The sequence below is a fragment of the Tenrec ecaudatus genome, chromosome 7 (genome assembly GCF_050624435.1).
Source record: "Tenrec ecaudatus isolate mTenEca1 chromosome 7, mTenEca1.hap1, whole genome shotgun sequence".
Lineage (NCBI taxonomy): Eukaryota > Metazoa > Chordata > Mammalia > Afrosoricida > Tenrecidae > Tenrec > Tenrec ecaudatus.
Window position 1 is genome coordinate 92,303,394 of NC_134536.1, and position 18,637 is coordinate 92,322,030.

Below are 18,637 nucleotides of genomic sequence, written 5' to 3' on the forward strand. Positions count from 1 at the left end.
ATTACTGGTGGCTCTGGTCTCAACCTCCATTACTTCAGGGAAAGATCTGGAATGTGCTCTTCCAAAGATTCTGGAATTTCTCTTTATCGAGGGTGTGCTTTATGTTGCTTTTGAGACAGAAAGAGAGCAACCTAGGACAGAAGAGTAAACAGAAAAGGGGGTAAATAGATGCCATGCCACATGAAGACCACCGAGGACAAAGAAATAGAAGACGAAGAGAGAAGGACCTTCAGCTAGAACTCACAGACAGCCAGTCACCAAGAGAGCCTATTCTGGGAATTCACAAGTACTGGGTAATGTGTTGGGCTACTAATTGCAAGGTCAACAGTTCAAATCTACAAGTAGCTCCTTGGGAGGAAGATGAGGTTTTCTGTTCCTGTAAAGATCAAAAAACAAAAAAAATCATATCACTGTAAATGAGGGTGAGTGCAGAGGGGAGACCCAAAGCCTATCTGTAGGCAACTGGACACCCCTTACAGAAGGGTCATGGGGAGGAGACGAGCCAGTCAGGGTGCAGGATATCCACGATGAAACATGCAACTTTCCTCTAGTTCCTAAATGCTTCCTCACCCCCCGCATCATGATCCCAATTCTACCTTACAAATCTGGCTAGACCAGAGGATGTACACTGAAACATACAACTTTCCTCTAGTTCCTAAATGTCCCCCCCCCCCATCATGATCCCAATTCTACCTTACAAATCTGGCTAGACCAGAGGATGTACGCTGAAACATACAACTTTCCTCTAGTTCTTAAATGCTCCCCCCGGCCCACTATCCCAATTCTATGTTACACATCTGGCTAGACTAGAGGATGTACACTGGGACAGATAGGAACTGGAAACACAGAGAATCCAGGATGGATGAACCCTCTCAGGACCAGTGGTGGGAGTGATGATACCGGGAGGTGGAGGGAAGTTGGGGTAGAAAGGGGGAACCGATTACAAGGATTTACATATAACCTCCTCCCTGGGGTACAGACAACAGGAAAGTGGGTGAAGGGAGACGTCGGACAGTGTAAGATATGACAAAATAATAATTTATAAATTGTCAAGGGTTCATGGGGGAGGGGAGAGTGGGAATGGAGGAGGAAAAATGAGGAGCTGATATGAATGGTTCAAGTAGAAAGAAACTGTTTTGAGAATGATGATGGCAACAAATGTATAAATGTGCTTGACACAATTGATGTATGTATGGATAGTGATAAGAATTATATGAGCTCCCAATGAAATGACTTAAAGAAAAGATTTACAGTCTTAGAAAGTCAATAAGGTAGTTGTACTCTGTCTGTCCTACAGAGTTGTTATGAAGTCAGAATCAATTTGATGGGAGCAGACTTTTTTAGCCCCCTAAACTATGAGACAATAAATTTGTTAAAAATCACTCATTCAGGTTATTTCAGTTATAGCAGCACTAGTCAAGTAAAACACAAATTGTATTTTACAAATGGAACACTCAACTCTGAGTATATTTTTTTAGACAGATTTGTCCAGTGATCTATCGGATCCTGGTGGTGTAGTGGTTATGTGTTGGGCTGTGATCCACATGGTCAGCAGTTCAAAATTGTGAGAAGTTCCAAAGGAAAAAAACTGGGATTTCTACTCCAGAAAATAGTAACATTCTCAGAAACTCACAGGGGCTTGCTATGAGTCAGCATTGACTTGAGGACAGTGAGTCCAGTAATCTGGGCGTTCTCATTGTTTCCATCAGCCTGTTATCCTGATACCTGCTTTGCTATCAAGGTACCTAGAAAATTCATCCCAAGTTTAGCCCAACCGAATATGTTTTCTTTTTTTCCTTTTCCCCTGAATTCTGTCCCATGTTTCCTACTATGATAAACTGGATGACACAATCATGAACCTATTTTCTCTCTGGAAGTCTTACAGATAGGTCTAAGAGGTTTCAACAAGTAGCCAGCTCCTCGTTGAAGCCTCACTTCTGAACTTTCACTCTACCTAGAAACATAAATGCTCCATAGAAAACAATTCCCCAGGTCCAAAAGCATATCTTTAGTAACGCCCAATTCCTGAGAGAAATGAAGAGATGAAGAAAGTATTGACACTTTCTTTATGTGTTTCCACAAGACGTCCATCATCCTTGTCCATCCACCACATCTTATACCATAGACCATGAAAGTAGGGTAGAAAAAAGCATTTAAGAGATTGCTTTACTCTTTTTCCCCAACTGTGTGTGTGTTACATAGCTCATTTACATAACCTACTGCCATGCCCTTGTGTGGTACAAATGCTTAACGGCTTGGCTGCTAACTGAAAGGTCAGTGGTATGAGTCCACACAATGGCACTTTGGGAGAAAGGCACAGAGATCTACTTCTGAAAATCAGCCTTTACAACCATCTAGAGCATAATCTACTCAAATTGAGATAGATACAATTGGAGATTCCCATTGAATGGAAGTTGTATCAAAGTGATACAAATGGAGATGCCCAGGAATGGGAGTTGACTTCATGGAATATAGTTAGAGATGCATTGGTTTATTGGTCCATTATTTGACCAACAGGTTATTATTGGGCTTGTGACCATGAAAGATCATGACACCACCTATATTTGTGCCACTGACATTTCAGACACAGATTTAGAACTGAAAGTGATCATTTTGTTTCACAATATGCACTCAGAATGGAAGCATCAAAATTCTTGATTTGACTCTGGTAACAAGTGGAGAAAAAAATTTAAATGGAGATCTAATTTTTTATTTGAAAGAGCTGATGAAATGTATCCAATTAAAAGTTTATAGTCCATTTATTCTATTTGCTTATATTTTGTTAGATTTTCTGTGTTATTTTTGTCATAAGATTATGTACAATTATGTTTGCTTTGTAAGTACAATACTGCTTTTAAATTAATTTTAAATGAGAGCTTGAAGAGTATTTTTTATTTTGGTCCACAGAGTTTTATGTACATAACATACTTACGAATAAGTTAATTCCGATCTTTTGCATCTTTGGTTTGCTCTTGCTATAATTATTACTCTTGTGTTTGTTTGCATATTTGACCTATCAAAGGCTCAGGGATAAGTTCAAGAAAATGGTATTTCTCTTGATTTTTTGAATTCCTAGTAGCTTTTGGTTTATGTTGGTCACCCTACTAGAAGCCTCAATCCTAATGCATTCAGCTCTAGTTCTGTGAGTCAGCAAACCTAGTTTCTCCAGTTAAGCCCATAGACACCCATTGCACAAGCCAGACTCCTGCTTGAAAGCTCTCAGCTTTACTTGCTCTGTGGGCTGGGAAATCCTCTACTTGGGCTGTGCTCTGGCTCCTGGTTCAGCTGCTGCTCCTCCTCTGAGATTCCTCTACTGTCAGATTGTCTCACGGATCAAGGAGGTTCAATCTGTAGATGCTCTGGGTTCCTCTCTACTCTTTCACTAGTAGTAAGAGCCCTTCCTTCCTTCTACATCTGAGATGGCTGATTTTATACTTCCCAGGATGGTAATGGCCATTAAGCTGGTTAATAATCATGCACGATGAATCATATAATACAATTATTATCTTTTGCCACCTTTTTACCCAGACCTATCAGTAAAAATAAGGCCATTTTGTGGACGTAACACATTAACACAGGCTATGTGTGGAAAACTCACATCCACTATATTGCAGTGGTCAAAGCCTGTTTTTTTCGTGGATAAATTATATTATCTTTATTCCATTTTCCCATGACCCTTTTGAAAGCCCCTTGTGCATTCATGGCATGTAGGATTGGCTACCAATGAGCTCCTTGTATCTCAATTAGATAATAGTTTGATAAATAGCAATTATTTTTTCTTACCACTTGATTCCATAGGGTGACTGTATGTGGTTTCAGAGTAAAATTATACTCTGTAAGATTTTCAATGACTAACTAGAGAAGTTGGTTGCCATATCTTACTTTTTAAAAATCATTTTATTAGGGGCTCATACAACTCTTATCGCAATGCACACATACATCAACTGTGTGAAGTACATTTGTACATTCATTGCCCTTGTCATTCTCAAAACATTTGCTCTTCACTTAAGCCACTGGTATCAGCTCCTCAATTTTTCCCCTCCCTCCCTGCTCCCCCCTCCCTCATGAAACCTTGATAATTTACAAATGATCATTTTGTCTTATTTTGCACTGTCTGACGTCTCCCTTCACCACCCCTCTGTTGTATGTCCCCCAGGAAGGAGGTTACATGTAGATCCTTGTAATCGGTTCCCCCCTTCTAACCTACCCTCTTCAACTCTCCCAGTATCGTGACTTGCACCACTGGTCCTGAAGGGATCATCCACCCTGGATTCCCTGTGTTTCCAGTTCCTATCTGTACCTGTGTACGTTCTCTGGTCTAGCCAGAGTTGTAAGGTAGAACTGGGATCATGATAGTTGGAGCCGGGACCGGGGAAGAGGAAGCATTTAGGAACTAGAGGAAAGTTGTATGTTTCATCGTTGCTACATTGCACCCTGACTGGCTCATCTCCTCCTTCTGTAAGGGGATGTCCAGTTGCCTACAGATTGGCTTTGGGTCCCCACTCTGCACTCCCCCTCATCCACAATGATATGATTTTTTTGTTCTGATGATGCCCGATAGCTGATCCCTTGGACACCTCATGATCGCATAGGCTGGTGTGCTTCTTGCATGTGGACTTTGTTGCTTCTGAGCTAGATGGCCACTTATTTACCTTCAAGCCTGTAAGACCCCAGATGCTATAATCTTTTGATAGCCGGGCACCATCAGCTTTCTTCACCACATTTGCAAAGCCATCTTTCAGAGACTAAGATGGAGCATAAAGTTTAGTTATAAAGAATTTACATTTTATTAGTTACCATAATAAATAATAACCTAGAAAATGATTTAAAATATGAGAGGATTTAGGTTATATGTAAATACAATGGCATTTTATGTAAGAGATGTAAGTATCTGAGGGGTTTCTAGAAGCAATCTCCTATGGACACCAAAAGAGGAATATACTCTTAGTGAGCTTGGACTGGTTCTAAGTATTCACAACTTTCTTTTGTAATAACAGTAACCACGCCTACATAATATACAGTGTTCTGCAACATAATAATAAGAGATGGAATTCAATAAACCTCTGCTTTGTGCTTTATATACATCAGATTATATAATGCTCACAACCATAATAAACATTAGTTACCATCACCACAATTTTAGCGTTGAGAAAATCAGGTTTCAGCATGCTGAGGGATTACATTCCTATGATTACACTGGGTTGTTAGTGTCGGAATTAAAACCCTTTTCCTGTGTCTCATTCTTGTATTATTTCCACCACATCCATTTCGCAGTATACAAGATTACCTGTTTTAAATTTTTATGTTTGAGACTTTTAGATAGAATTAAAATTTCTTGAGCAACTATAAAGGGAATTTCTTATGAAATGGGATTGTTGATGAGAACCTCTAGGGCTTTACTTGGGAGGGCATCTCAGACTTGCCCTACTGGCGCTGTCACACATAATCTGTAGTTACGTAACACGACATCACACAACATCACATCACATCACAACACAACATCACATCACAACACAACACAGCACAACACCACAACACCACATCACAACACAACACAACATAACATCACATCACATCACATCACAACACCACACCACACCTCACCACATCACATCACATCACAACACAACAGAACATCACATCACAACACAGCACAACACCACTTCACAACACAACACAACACAGCATAACATCACATAACAACATAACCTGTAGTCACTCTGTCTGCCACTGCTAAGGAAGGCAAGGAGAGCCTTAGTGTGATCTCTGCAGTATCCTTGGCAAAGCTTACTAACTGTGCCCCTTGTTGGTTCTGCTTCTCTACATTCAGACTTATAGTCACATGAAAAGAGAGTAGATAGTTCTAGTCCTTAGAGTAAATCTTTGCTATAGAGTAAATCAATAATGTCCCAGCTGCTTCCTGGACAATAATCATAGGGACCAAGTAATTCAAGAAAATCTGAAGTCTATCTCTCTTCCATGTCTACTCTTGGCAAATTGCCTAACTTCTTTAGGCCTGGTGTTTGTTTTTTACCCCTACAATAAGATTGGAACACTTTCTACCTCAAAGGATTTTTATGAAGATGAAACAAGCTGGTCTACCTCGAGTTGCTTGGTAATAGCATTCACTCCTCCTTCTTCCCGCTGTTCTCTGCCATCATTCGCCAGACCACCGTAAGCACTGGAATGCTGGCCTTGCCTGGAGATATGATATGATTATTGTTCCATATTTGATTTTATACAGATACTGCCTTCCCTATTGTCCCAGGGCAAAACTCTCTGTTTTAAAGTAAGGATGATGCGCTACAAAGTTATGGTATTTATTCTTGAACACCCACATGTATTCATTCACAAAAACAAAGCAATTGTATAGGATCTGAGGTCAAGCAATTAGTCATTTCTCTACAAAAGTACACATTCATTGTTTGATACATAGGAAGCACAGACCAGAGAACGGGATAAAGAAACACAAAGTCCAAGATTATGATTACTGATGAGAGGAAGTTCTAGTCATTCATAAGTTTGTTTGATAAATATTCAATGAAAACCCTCTTGGATCTAAAGATAATAGGGGAATGAGACAGTACCTATGGGCTTTAGAGATTCGCAAGGTATCAGAGATCATGGTAAGGAGGCATGCAGGTAATTACAATTCAAAATACCATACTAAGTAGATAGGCATGCGGGACTAGTTGGGAGAGGTGAAGCTATGCCCACAAATATGTATAAGTTTGATATCGTAATGATGCATGTGTACTTCCCTTTGCTGCCCATATTCCCATAAATGTGGTGGAACATACAGGGGACAATGTTAGGAAATTATCTTTCAAATAACCAAATGCCTTGAGAGAATGAAATGTGGTTGGTGTGGGGACTCAGACTTTAATCTCAGGAGGTTATAGCACAGCCCACAGAGTCAGTGCTCTGCATCCTACTTTGATGAATATTTCCCATCCTACAGGGGCCTTAAAAGCTCACGAATCTCTATCTCGGGTGCAACAATTGGTCTCTCGTTCTCTGGAGGAAAGAAGACTTAAGAAAATTGAAACACATATGAAAACAATTAGCGGATGAATAAGTGATATGCACCTCAAACTCCACAACCCCGAGACCTGAAGAAATAGATGGTGCACTACCAATTGCTCTGCAGAAATCACATACGAAGTCTCTGAATAGAGTGAGAGAAAAAGGTTGAACAAAACTTAAAGGCATAAAAAAGACAACACCCAAGCTTATATTCTAAGTCACCTGTTTGATCTGAGAATGAACTCACCCTTATGGCTCAATTTTCAGCCTCAACCCCCCAATTATGTCCTGTAGGAGGAACAATAGCACTAAGGAGCTAGGCATATCTTATAAAAACCAACCATTTGAGGCAAAAAGACCAGCATTTACCCAAGGTCAAAGTTCATAAGGGTTAGGAAAGAAGGAGAAATGGAATCAGGAAATAGAACAAGTGGTGCAAATAGGAGGACTACAATCAGTGGCAATCAGAAACAAATGGTGTATGAATGGTGGAGTGGAAAACTGATCTGCTTGGTAAACCTTCACCCAATTCATAAGAGCAGGTCCTATAAAAACAAAACAAAAGCACGCCGTGCTGAGCTGTAGAAGAAGGTAAGTCTGGAGAAGTCATTACATACACTTCAAGGCTTGGGCCAAATAGAGGTATCAGACATCTGCTTGGAGTCAGGGTGCCCCAGGGAAAGGAGGGCGGCAGCAGGCGGCAGTAGACGTGTGTCTGCCAACTTCACAATTTTGCCTCACTGATTTTATTACTCAAACATGAAAATCTGAGCCTCAGGGTATGAATGAAGCTCCCTCAGCAATTCTGCAGCATGCTAGCCCTGCTAACATAGCCATCAATATCCCAAGGAGGACCTGCAAAGAGACTGTGATCTTAACACACAGATATGGATCTCTGATGCTGAGGAAGGCTATGGAGCTCCGTTCACAGTGCACATGCAAACCAGGAGGCTCCACTGAGTACTTTCTATCACACCTTCCTCTCATATGTTCTTCCTATTTTGCATGGGGGGGGGGTCTTTTAAAATGTGTTGTGAGGATTAAATAAGATATTTTTGGAAAGCCTTCCTAGCTCGAGTTTAAAAACGAGTTACCGTTGAGTCACCTCTGACTCACGGAGCCCTGCTGCATGTCAGTGTAGAACCACGCTCCACATGTTTTCCACAATCGCTCATTTTCTTCTCTTCCAGGCACCCTCAGACCCCTTCCACCTTAATGTGGAAGAGCATTGGCCACTAGTCCTCAGGGTTGGCCGTGTGTACTTTCTCCTGTATTTCATACCTTTTCTAACTTTGAAAGCCCCCCTGGCTCTCTGTGATAGGGCAGCATCTTGCTATACACTATGTCGAGCTCACTCAACTGTAAAGTGACTTTTCTGTAATTCAAAAAGTTAAACGAGGATATCTTTGATAACAATTAAGACTTAATTTGCTTTAAATTGCTTTTCTTTCTGCTGAAATGTTTGTTTCTTTGATGCATTTTCTTTTTTCTGAAAATCTTCAAATTGGTTTACATGAACTTTCTTGCATGTTTTCTTGAGTGATAAAGTGTTTTAATAATGCAAAAGTAACTGTTTTAATCTTCAAAAGAAGCAAGTATATCTAGTTAGGCAAGAAAGAGTTAAGATAGTTGCATGTTGCCAAATCAAGAAATTCACACTCTTTGGGGTACACAGTGACTATTTCATATTCTTTCTTTGAAAAAGGAAAGCCAGTCTATCTGTGTTCTAAATTTGTAATACTATATATTTTTATACTGGATAGCTACAGTATGTCTATAGATTATCTGATTCATAGAATTTAAAAATTTACAGATCAGAGTTTTTTTACTACTTTTAAAATTATTTTTTCTTTCTCAATTTATGATGATGACTTTACTCTAAAATGTATTTTGTCCTTGGCAAAAATATTCTCAAATTTAATAGCAATCTAAGTTCATAGTAGACAATTTTAGTATTTTAGTCTTTAAGAACAAACTGTGTCATGGAACAAATAAATTGAGTGATGAGTGGATTGAGGACTTCATTGGTCACAGACCTGCTTAGCAAATAGCCATTCACTGGCATATCCTTATTTTGCTAGTCATGGAATTTGGAGAAATATATTAGGATTTTAATCCCTAGAAGGGCAAGATTGTTTACAGACCAGGAGTGCTGAATATTGCCTGCTTCCTCCTATTAAATAAAATGTTTGGTTCTACACTCTTTCACCAACTCTGCTGAGTGATAGGCTTGATAACATAGTTATAGCCTTGATAACTTAGGTTCCTGAGTTTTGTACATATTTGGCATGACAGGTGTTTTTGTATTTTTCACAGCATGGGCATTTTTACTGCTAATGAAAGGCAATGGTGACAACATGAATTTCCCCAAATCCTGTGAGACTGGTTCTGAACGTGTTTGCGACATTTGAGCACATCTTGGCTTTCATGGCACAGTGGTTAAGCAGTGGGTTGCCAACCACAAAAACAGGCAGTTTGAAACCACCAGCGGCTCCGAGGGAGAAAGATGAGGCTTTCTACGCTAGTAACTAAAAAGCCATCTTCGCAGAAACCCACAGGGGCAGTTCTGCCTGCCTTCTAGGGTCACTCTGAGTTGGATGGCAGGCTTGATGGCATTGAGTTTGGTTTAGGCATTTCCGTTTCCAGTCTCTTGATTTTACTGACACAGTCGTGGATTGTGAGGCGGGCTGGAACGACTCAGAAATTTGATGCTCCACAAACCTTTTTGTGTTTAGTGTTTGGGGTGCGTGGGGCATTTTAATGTAAGTTAAATATATTTCAACTACTGACATGTATTAGACATCACATGTCAACGGACAAGGTGGATAGGGTTGATGCTCTGGTAGAGCATCATTTCAGCAGCACCTTCACGGTAGACTAGAGACAGCACCTCCCGCATTTCACAGGCTTAGCAGTGGGAGGGTTGTGGGCGTGAGGGGGTGTGGTGTGCGTCTGGAAGAGGAAGAATAGAGGTAGAGGGAAGTGGAGGGAGACAAATAAAAAAGAAATGTGTGATTAATGGGTAGAGGTAGAAACTGAAAGGGAGGAACCAACAATTGTCTTTGGAGTGACCCAGACCATCTATCCCTAACACACAATTGCCCATTGTTACAACTTTCTACACCACTTGAGAGGTAAGATCCTGTCTCCGCCTACCAACCATGTCAGGGAGCTGATTATATCAGTCTTGGCTAGTTTACCCGGAGCCAGCCTCAGTGGAATTGCTGAGAAAAAGCAGGATTTCTGACTGCCAGTCTAGACTTTACTTTCCCCTTTTATGGTTCATTATAAAAATATTTGAACTGACCGGTAAGTTGATAAGTGCCAACTGAAGTCAACTCACTTGGGAAGAAAATTATTTATGAATACAATTTGGCTACAAAACCTCTTTAGTACCTCTTTTCCAAAATCAAGTATTGAAATTAGCTGAACCCAAAACTGCATTTTCTCACCTTCATGGAAAAGATATTTAATCATGTAATTTGATCAAAACAGACACCTGTTTTCAGTATAAATCCAAGTAGCTGTACACGTTTCTCTTAACCCTACATGGTTTTTGTTGCCTATCTCCTCTTCCCAGTAAACAAGCCTCTTGACAAATTCTCTTTTCTTCTCAAAGCCTCTTTCGGTGTGTCTGGCTTTGGTATTGACCTATTTATTTTGTGTGGGGGTGGTTTATGTGACTCCTCCTGGCTCAGACTTTTAATGGCCGAGTCTGAGCATAATGGAAATCTTTATCCAGATGCATGTGCACCTGTTCCACTTGCAAGATCCTCCCATTTTCACTTATTGGTGGTCATTTAGCTCAGGAGGTTGGATTGTGGTAATGAGGCTTATATTGGAGTTTGGTGCTCACAGACCAGACTGTACTCTGAACTCAGAGAGGAGCCCTGAGCATGAATTACCATTGTTCTGGAGAGGCAGACGTGAAAGGAAAGTGGACACAAATAAATATGTCATTTTATAAACCGCTCAGATGCAAGCTTCCGTGAGTGGCACATCAGTAGCACCTTCTTTGCATCTGGAAGCATATGTAAATAGGTGGTAGACGCATCTACAAGTTTTCAAAGTGAGAACTTGACAGGTTTGAGCTGGCCCCAGACAGCAGACTAAGCAAAATTACCATGGTGCCAGTACATCGGGTGGAGTTTCCATAAGAGCTGGGCCACTGCTGCTCAATTTCCTGCCTCTTCAGCCATGGAAAAAGCCAGAACCTGCAGTTTCTTCATAAACCATTGTATAAAGGATTTTCTGCATTTAGTAGTGGTCAGATGCAGAGAACTTTGCAGAAGGTTCTCCTGTGGTCTTGGAGAAAGTTATTGTGTAGCTAACATGATGAACTAAATCCACGCCTTGGGGCCAGTTAACTCAAGGATGAAAGGAAAGAAAAGGGAACTATCTTGCCCTTTGGAGAGGTGCAGGTGGGAGCGGGGAAGACATGGAAACAAGTGAAAAAGACACAAATAAGCCACCAAAGGAAACATGAAGAAATAGACTTATTTATAATTGGACACAAATCCCCAAATTGATTCCTCAAGAGGCAGCTGTTCACATGAAGTGATTTTTGAGAAGTTTTGAAAGTTGAATAACAGCTGCTCAATCCAGCATAATAAAGCAAACCTCTCTGCCGTCGAGTCAGTGCTGACTAAAGCGATGATGTAGGACAGGGAAGAACTAGCTAGCCCCGCCGCTTTTTCAGGCTACAGCTCTGACGGGAGCAGAAAGCGGACATTTCACCCGCGGTCTGTCAGTGCTGCCTTGGCAGTTCGCAGTCCAGTGCCTGACCGCTATGCCACCCAGGCTCCTAGAGGTCAACACGAAGGGCATTTAGAGAGGGAGGTAAAATAGGAATTGTGTTTACTGCATAAGTTGCTCAACTAGATCACCAAATGTGAATTATGGAGAGTAACAGAAGGTACATCTCACCCATGCAATTGTCTATCCTCACTTAAAAACCAACCCAACAAAAATAGCGCTCACTTTGTAGTTTGCTCCCTGCCTTTCTCAGGAGGACTGTCCATAAATACAATCCTTCTCCTGTTCCTGGGATGGCAATCTTGCACTTTTCTGTCCTGTGTGGCTAAGTATTTGGCCCAAGTCCCTCTCTGCTTCTCTCTGCTGGGTATAATAATTCAATGAGATGACCACATAGAACACATAGGATATACTCACCACGTTGGGTTTATTTAGGTCCTAAATTTTAGAAAGCTAACAGGTTACAATATTAGATCAGAAATGCTGAGGATACAGTTCTTCTAGTCAAGACAGCCCTTTGCTGGCTAGATTGACAGGCCCGCTTCCCTCTCTCTTGGGTTTGTGGCCTCCAACCATGAGGCTCCTGGCCTGCTGAAGCAAGTGCTACCAAGTGCATTTCTCCAAAACCAAACTCACTGTGACGAGTCGATTCTGATTCATAGCCACCCTGGAGGACAACGTGGAATTACCCATGTGGGCTTTTGAACTTGTAACTTTCTTTAGGGATAGAAGGCTTCTTTTTATCTTCCTCAGAGTAGCTGCTGGAATTGACCTGCTGACCTTGCATTTAGCAGCCCAACCTTGTAACCCTCTATACCGCCCGGACCCCTAAGCACTTTCAGCATTGCCAACAAATGCTCCAAGGGCATGGCTCCATGACAAGCCGCATGTCTACTGTCCTCAGCTGTAGTCTGTGGGCGAGCAACCGAGATCCTTGGGTAGTCTAGCTCGCCAGCTCTACCTTTGGTCTTTGGCCTATCAACTATGTGGTCCCTTGGCTTCTGCCCGGCTTAGGCAAGTGTTCCCGAGCTCTTTTAGCATTGTCAGTAAATGTTCAAAGGGCATGCCTTCCATCATAACCTTAGTCCAAAGGTGCCTGGACGTAGCTCCCTGGCAAGCAAACCCAGCCCACCCACGTTCACTGCTAAAGCATGCACCCTCCTCTGTAAACAAGCCTTTTGCGTAAAGGCATTCGTTTTCCTTGCTCTCTTGTGCTGCGAAGTTTGCGGTTCTGTCTCTTGCTCGAGCTCTGGGTTTCTCTGTGTGTCACTGTCACTGCTCCGATGCCTCTCTGGTGTCACAGCTCGAAGTCCTGGACCAAAGACTTTAGGTACAGTCACTCCTGGCTTCATTCATGACGTGAGATCTGCTCTTTTGGCTACCGAGATGGCTAGTTTTAGCTGTTTCGTTTTTAAAAACAACTTTTATTGTGAACTGAGTAAAGGAGTGCAGACCAGATGGTCAGTTTTACTTTCAATTCATACACATCTTGTTCTACTTCATTCCTTGCATTCATCTCACGATAACATCCCTTCTCCCACTTCCTCCCTGTGTGTCCTGTCCCCATACCACCTTCTTTTCTCAGTCTAAGCTTGTTTGGGGTAAATGCTACCCTTTTGATCTCAAACCATTGATAATTCTTAGGTGTGCATAATTCGTGTTCTAGCGATAAGTCTGTATATTGTATGGCTGATAATTGAGCCATGAGAGTGAATTCATTTCTAGACCTCAAAGGTGACTAATGCTCATAGTCTTGGGGTTTCCACCAGTCTTTGTGCTACCAGTAGGCTGTCTCTTACATGTTTTAATTTTGTTTCACATTTTTTCCCAACTTTATCCACACTTTTAAGTTAAACGCTTTCAGAGTAGTTAATGCTTCTCTTATTTGGGCTGTGAAGATGATGTTTGTGTGGTCCTTAGTCCGTTGCATGAATCCTTCCCATGGACCTTCATTTATCACAAACCTTCTTTCCTCTAAACAGGGAGAAACCAACAGTGGACACTTGGATGGCCACTCACTAGCTTTGAAGAACCCAGTCGCAACTCATCAAAGTAGGATGTAGAAAAATGTTTTCCAACGTGGGTGAGGCTGCTCCCTGATGGGCTCTGGAATGATCCAGGTGGGTTGCAAAAGCAAATACTTTATCTTAGATTGTAGGGTATAGAAAACATTTGTAATTGTAGGAGGATGGACATGCTGAATAAGTTGGTTTTAGTTTTATTTTTAAAAGGGATGATAGACCAAATAAGTTCGGGGACCTATGATGTAGAACATTGTCTTTGTGAACTATTGTAATGTCAATTGACCTAAGTGTCCCTTGAGATTATGATCCTCTAAAATTATGGAATGCCAATTGAAATGTTTCAACAAGCTGATGAAACACCAGAATAATTCGCTCGCCTAACTAGGAGATCTGGAAGACAGTTACATGGCCAGCTGACTGGAAGAGATCTATATCTATACTCATTTCAGAGAAAGGTGATCCAGCATAATGCTCAAACTGTAGAATAATATCACTAATAATTTAGACAAGTACAATTTTGCTCAAGATCAATCAACAGTAGTTGCAGCAGCACATTGACAGGGAACTGCCAGGAATTCAGGCTGGATTCAGAAGAGGATGTGGAACAAGGTTTATCATTGATGATGTCAGGTGGATCTTGGCTCAAAGCAGAGAATACCTGAAAGATGTTCACTGTGTTTCATGGACTATGCAAAGGCGTTTGACTTTGTGGCCCATAGTAAACTGTGAGCAACCTTGGGAGGAATGAGAATTCCAGACCACTTCATTGTGCTCATTCTGAATTTGTACGTGGATCAAGAAGTTGGAGTATATGAAGAATGTGTCATCAGGTTTGGAGGAAGGCATATTAACAACCTGCGATATGCAGATGGCATAATCTTTTTGCTGACAGGGAGGAAGACTTGAAGCACTTGATGATGAAGGTCAAGGATTTCCACCTTCAGTATGGTTTATGACTCAATGTAAAGAAGACCAAAATCCATACAACAGGTCCTATAGGTAACATCTTGAGAAATGGAGAAAAGATTGAAGTTGTCAAGGATTGTGTCTTACTTGGATCCACAATCAATGCTCATGGAAAAGCAGTCAAGAGATGAAAAGATGTGTGGCATTAGGTAAATTGGCTGCACAAGACCTCTTTCGAGTGTTGAAATCAAGGATGTTCCTTTAAGGACTAAGGTGCAACTGACCCACGTCATGATATTGGCCATTGCCTCATATGCATGTAAAAGTTGAGCATTGAATAAGGAAGACCAAAGAAGAATTTATACATTTGCATTGCAGTAAGGGAGAAGTCTACTAAACATGCCATGGACTACTGAAAAAGACAAACTGATCTGTCTTGAAAGAAGCCTGGCCAGAGTGTTCCCTAGAGGCAAGGCTGGCAAAACTTTGTCTTACATACTTTGGAGAGTATCAGAAAAAAACAGACTCTGGAGAAGAATGCCATGCTTTGTAAAGTGGAGGGCCACCAGGAATTTTTTTCTGGTAGGCCCTTGATGAGATGGATTGATACCATGGCTTTAACGATGAGCTCAGGCATAGAAAAAATTGTATGGATGGCTCAGGATGGGCAATGTTTTGTTCTATTTTGCATAGGGTCTCTATGGATTGGAACAGACTTAATGGCATCTAACAACAACCGCAGCAAGATTACAATCTATAGGCCCCAGGCCCATTGATTCATCACCTCTAGGTGTTTAAAAGCAACAGAGATCCATAAAATTACATGCACCATCCTACAGTAGTCTGTTGTCCATGGTCCTACCCAGTCATTTAGTGGACTTTACAAAGACTCTGGCTAGAAAAGTAATCGTGAACAATTCCTGCACCATACCTTGGGATTTGCTTTGGCCAGAGAAATAAGAATGAAGTACTGAGGAAGTTAGTTTATGGTGCCAACTTGTCTGATACACACATGTGGGATTAATTAAAGGGTGGAGGGATAAGTGGCTCAGTGAGCCTCGCCTTTCTAGTTCTCGGGTCTCTTGCTTTGTGATGGTTGGACCAGGGTGCAGATGCCTTACCCAGTTCCCTGCTCCAGCTGGCAAGACTCACTTCCTGCAAGACATCCTTGAGGAGAAGCCACATGGACCTACCCCAATGCAGCCCTGGGTGCTGGAGCACCCATGTGGAGACCCCTGCCAGCACTGAGCAGCTTACACATTCATTGACTCGGCTTTCCTCCTGCAGTTGGCATCATTGCATCTGTTTTGTGAGTTGGAGGAAGACTTTGTGGATTAGTGTTGGACATATGGGTTAATGATGGACTTGTGGGCTTGGGCAGCACTGGGTTGGGATGTTCTCTTGATGCGCACTTACCCTTTATATAAAACTCTCTCTTACATATGAGTTTCTGTGGATTTGTTTCTCTAAAGTACCCAGACTAATACAAGTACGTAATACATATTGTTTCCACGTGGAAACATTTCACTGCCTGTGTTAGGACGTCTCTATTTTCCTAGTCTAAGCACTTGTAAATGCATAGATTGAAATGGCGTTGGCTCCTGAGTGCCTCCAACAAAAATCACTCCCCTGACCTGCTCGTTCTTCATAGTCACAAACTCATGAACTCTGCATCCTATTTGATTTCTTCCTCTCCTTGGGCAACACCTCCAATCCAGTTTGTGACGAGATAATATCAGTTCTAGTTTTAAATCTCTTTTCCCCTCTCTTCTTTCTAAACTCTTGTCTCCATCATCCTGATCACAATCTACCAGTTTCTGTTGAAACTGTTGACTCATAGGAGAGACAAGCTCCCACGCGTTTTCAATGACTGAATTTTCTCTCTTTTTTTCTAGAAGTAGATCTCCATGTCTTCCTTCTGAAGTGCCTCCGGGTGAATGTGAGTCTCCAGTCTTTCAATTAGCAGCCTAATGTATTATCCTAATGTGTCCCTTTAAAAACATGGCAATGTCTTTCTCATTCTTTTTGATGGAGCTTTTAGCCATCTCTCTTATTCTATTAACTACTTTCAAGTGTTTTCTTAAACTTCAGCTTTTTTGTCCGCCGCCCCCCACCCCCTTCTCTTCTTCAGTGGAATGACGAGGCATCCTGGAAATCCTAGGGATGGCGATTAAGACGGGATGAGTCTTAATAGAATCAAATGAATGAGAGCGAGATCGGCTAGTGTTTCCCGGACGGTTGAATCCTGTGGCCTCTCCATTCTTCCAAGATTGGGAACTTGTTTATCTTTAGTGAATGCTGGTCAATATTTCAAATATCACATTGCTGATAAATCATTCCCCTGGTCACCAAGAAAGCAAGAAAGGAGGGGGCGGAGAAATGTCTGTCTTCTCATGTCTGGAAACTGGCGTTGTCAGCCACATGGAACTTGCCTCCCAGGCTCGGCCTGCCCTTGGCTTGCCGAAGGCACGGTTGCTGCGTAGCACAGGGAAATGCAAAAACAAACACAGGCACAAAATCAAACACTTGACCGTAAGACACTTTCTCTGAAAGTCATAAAAGTGAAATACTGCTTCCAGCTGTCACTTTGTGCAAGGATGCAGTTGAGCTCAAGGGGCTGTAAATAAGGAAATAAAGTATCCATTATAATACCTGTGCCAACTGCAGAAGATGCCTGGGTTTTCTACTGATGGATTACTTGTAATTTCTTTGTCTACTCAGCCACTTACTCACGCACTAACTCACATTCATCTTACATCTGAAATTGTGTTGTGCCTGCCGTGGGGCTGAATGACAAAACTTCATGTGAATTCCGGCCTATGGCGGAGGGTACTTGGTCCACTGGTCATCCCCCCCTCACTGCCCCCCCCCCCAAACTGGTCATTTTTTTGCTCCTTGCGGTTGCCTTTTCTTATTCTTGTGACCTCTACAAAAGTATTATCAACATGAATATGGTCATTTCATAATTAGTGTTAAAATACATCCGAGCTGTAGGTGTCTAAACAATAAACATTTATTGTCAAGTCTAATTCATGGTGACCCAGGGATATCAAAACAGAGCTGTGCTCCATGACCGATTGTGAGGCTTTTCTGCCAGAGTGCCTTTAGCTGGACTCAAAACTCTAAACTTGCAGTTCGCAGCCAAGTGCTTAACTTCTAGAACCATCAAGGCATTATAACCAGTAGCCATAAAAAACCCACTGTCATCAAGTTGACCCAACCTCATAAAGAACATGTAGGATAAAGGAGAACTGTACCACTGGACTTCTGAGATGGTAAATCTATCTATGAGCAGTCACCCTCATTTTTTTCCAGGTGGTGAGTTTGAACCACTGACCTTGCAGTTAGCAGTTCATTGTTTCCTCGAGGTTCTTTTAAGCATGTCTATAATCAAAACCCAGTGCCATCTAGTTGACTCAAATTTATATTGTGAAAAGTTTGTAAGGTTTCCAAGTCTGTAAATCTTTATAGGAGCAGACAGCCTGCCTCAATTTTCTTCCTCCTAGCCGGGGGATTTGAACCCCTGACCTTTCGCTGGCAGTCCAACACCTAGCCCACAGTGTCACTAGGGTGCCTTTAGTAGGTATATAAAAAACAACCCAACCCATTGTCATCAGTTGATTCTGACTCATAGTGACCCCAGGGCTTCCAGGGCTTTGTAACTCTTCATGGGAACAGATAGCCTCATCCTGATTTCTGTCTGCTGATCTTCCTGTTAGTAGGACAACACCAAACCCATTATACTACCAGGGCTTCAAACATGTATGTAGTAGGTAGTATAGGTAGGGTTGATAAAATTCTTGATTTTTTTCAAGTTTTATTGGCATATAACTCACTTATCATACAATTTAATAGTTCAACAACATCAAGAGGAATTGTACAGACATTACCACAATCACTTATAGAACATTTTCTTCAGTCTTGTG

General features: G+C 41.6%; 1 protein-coding gene across 4 annotated transcripts in view; it reads left to right on the plus strand.

Annotated features, from left to right (window-relative positions):
- IBTK (inhibitor of Bruton tyrosine kinase) overlaps positions 1-18,637 on the plus strand; it is a 459,255-nt gene that overhangs the window by 414,661 nt on the left and 25,957 nt on the right. For 2 of the 4 annotated variants that reach the window (XR_012785384.1, XR_012785388.1), the window contains one exon: positions 13,764-13,952. The gene's annotated coding sequence lies outside the window, so the exon portion shown is untranslated. Of the gene's footprint in view, positions 1-13,763; positions 13,953-15,816; positions 16,017-18,637 lie in introns of those variants that run through there. The other 2 variants (XR_012785386.1, XR_012785385.1) reach the window with 2 other exon arrangements.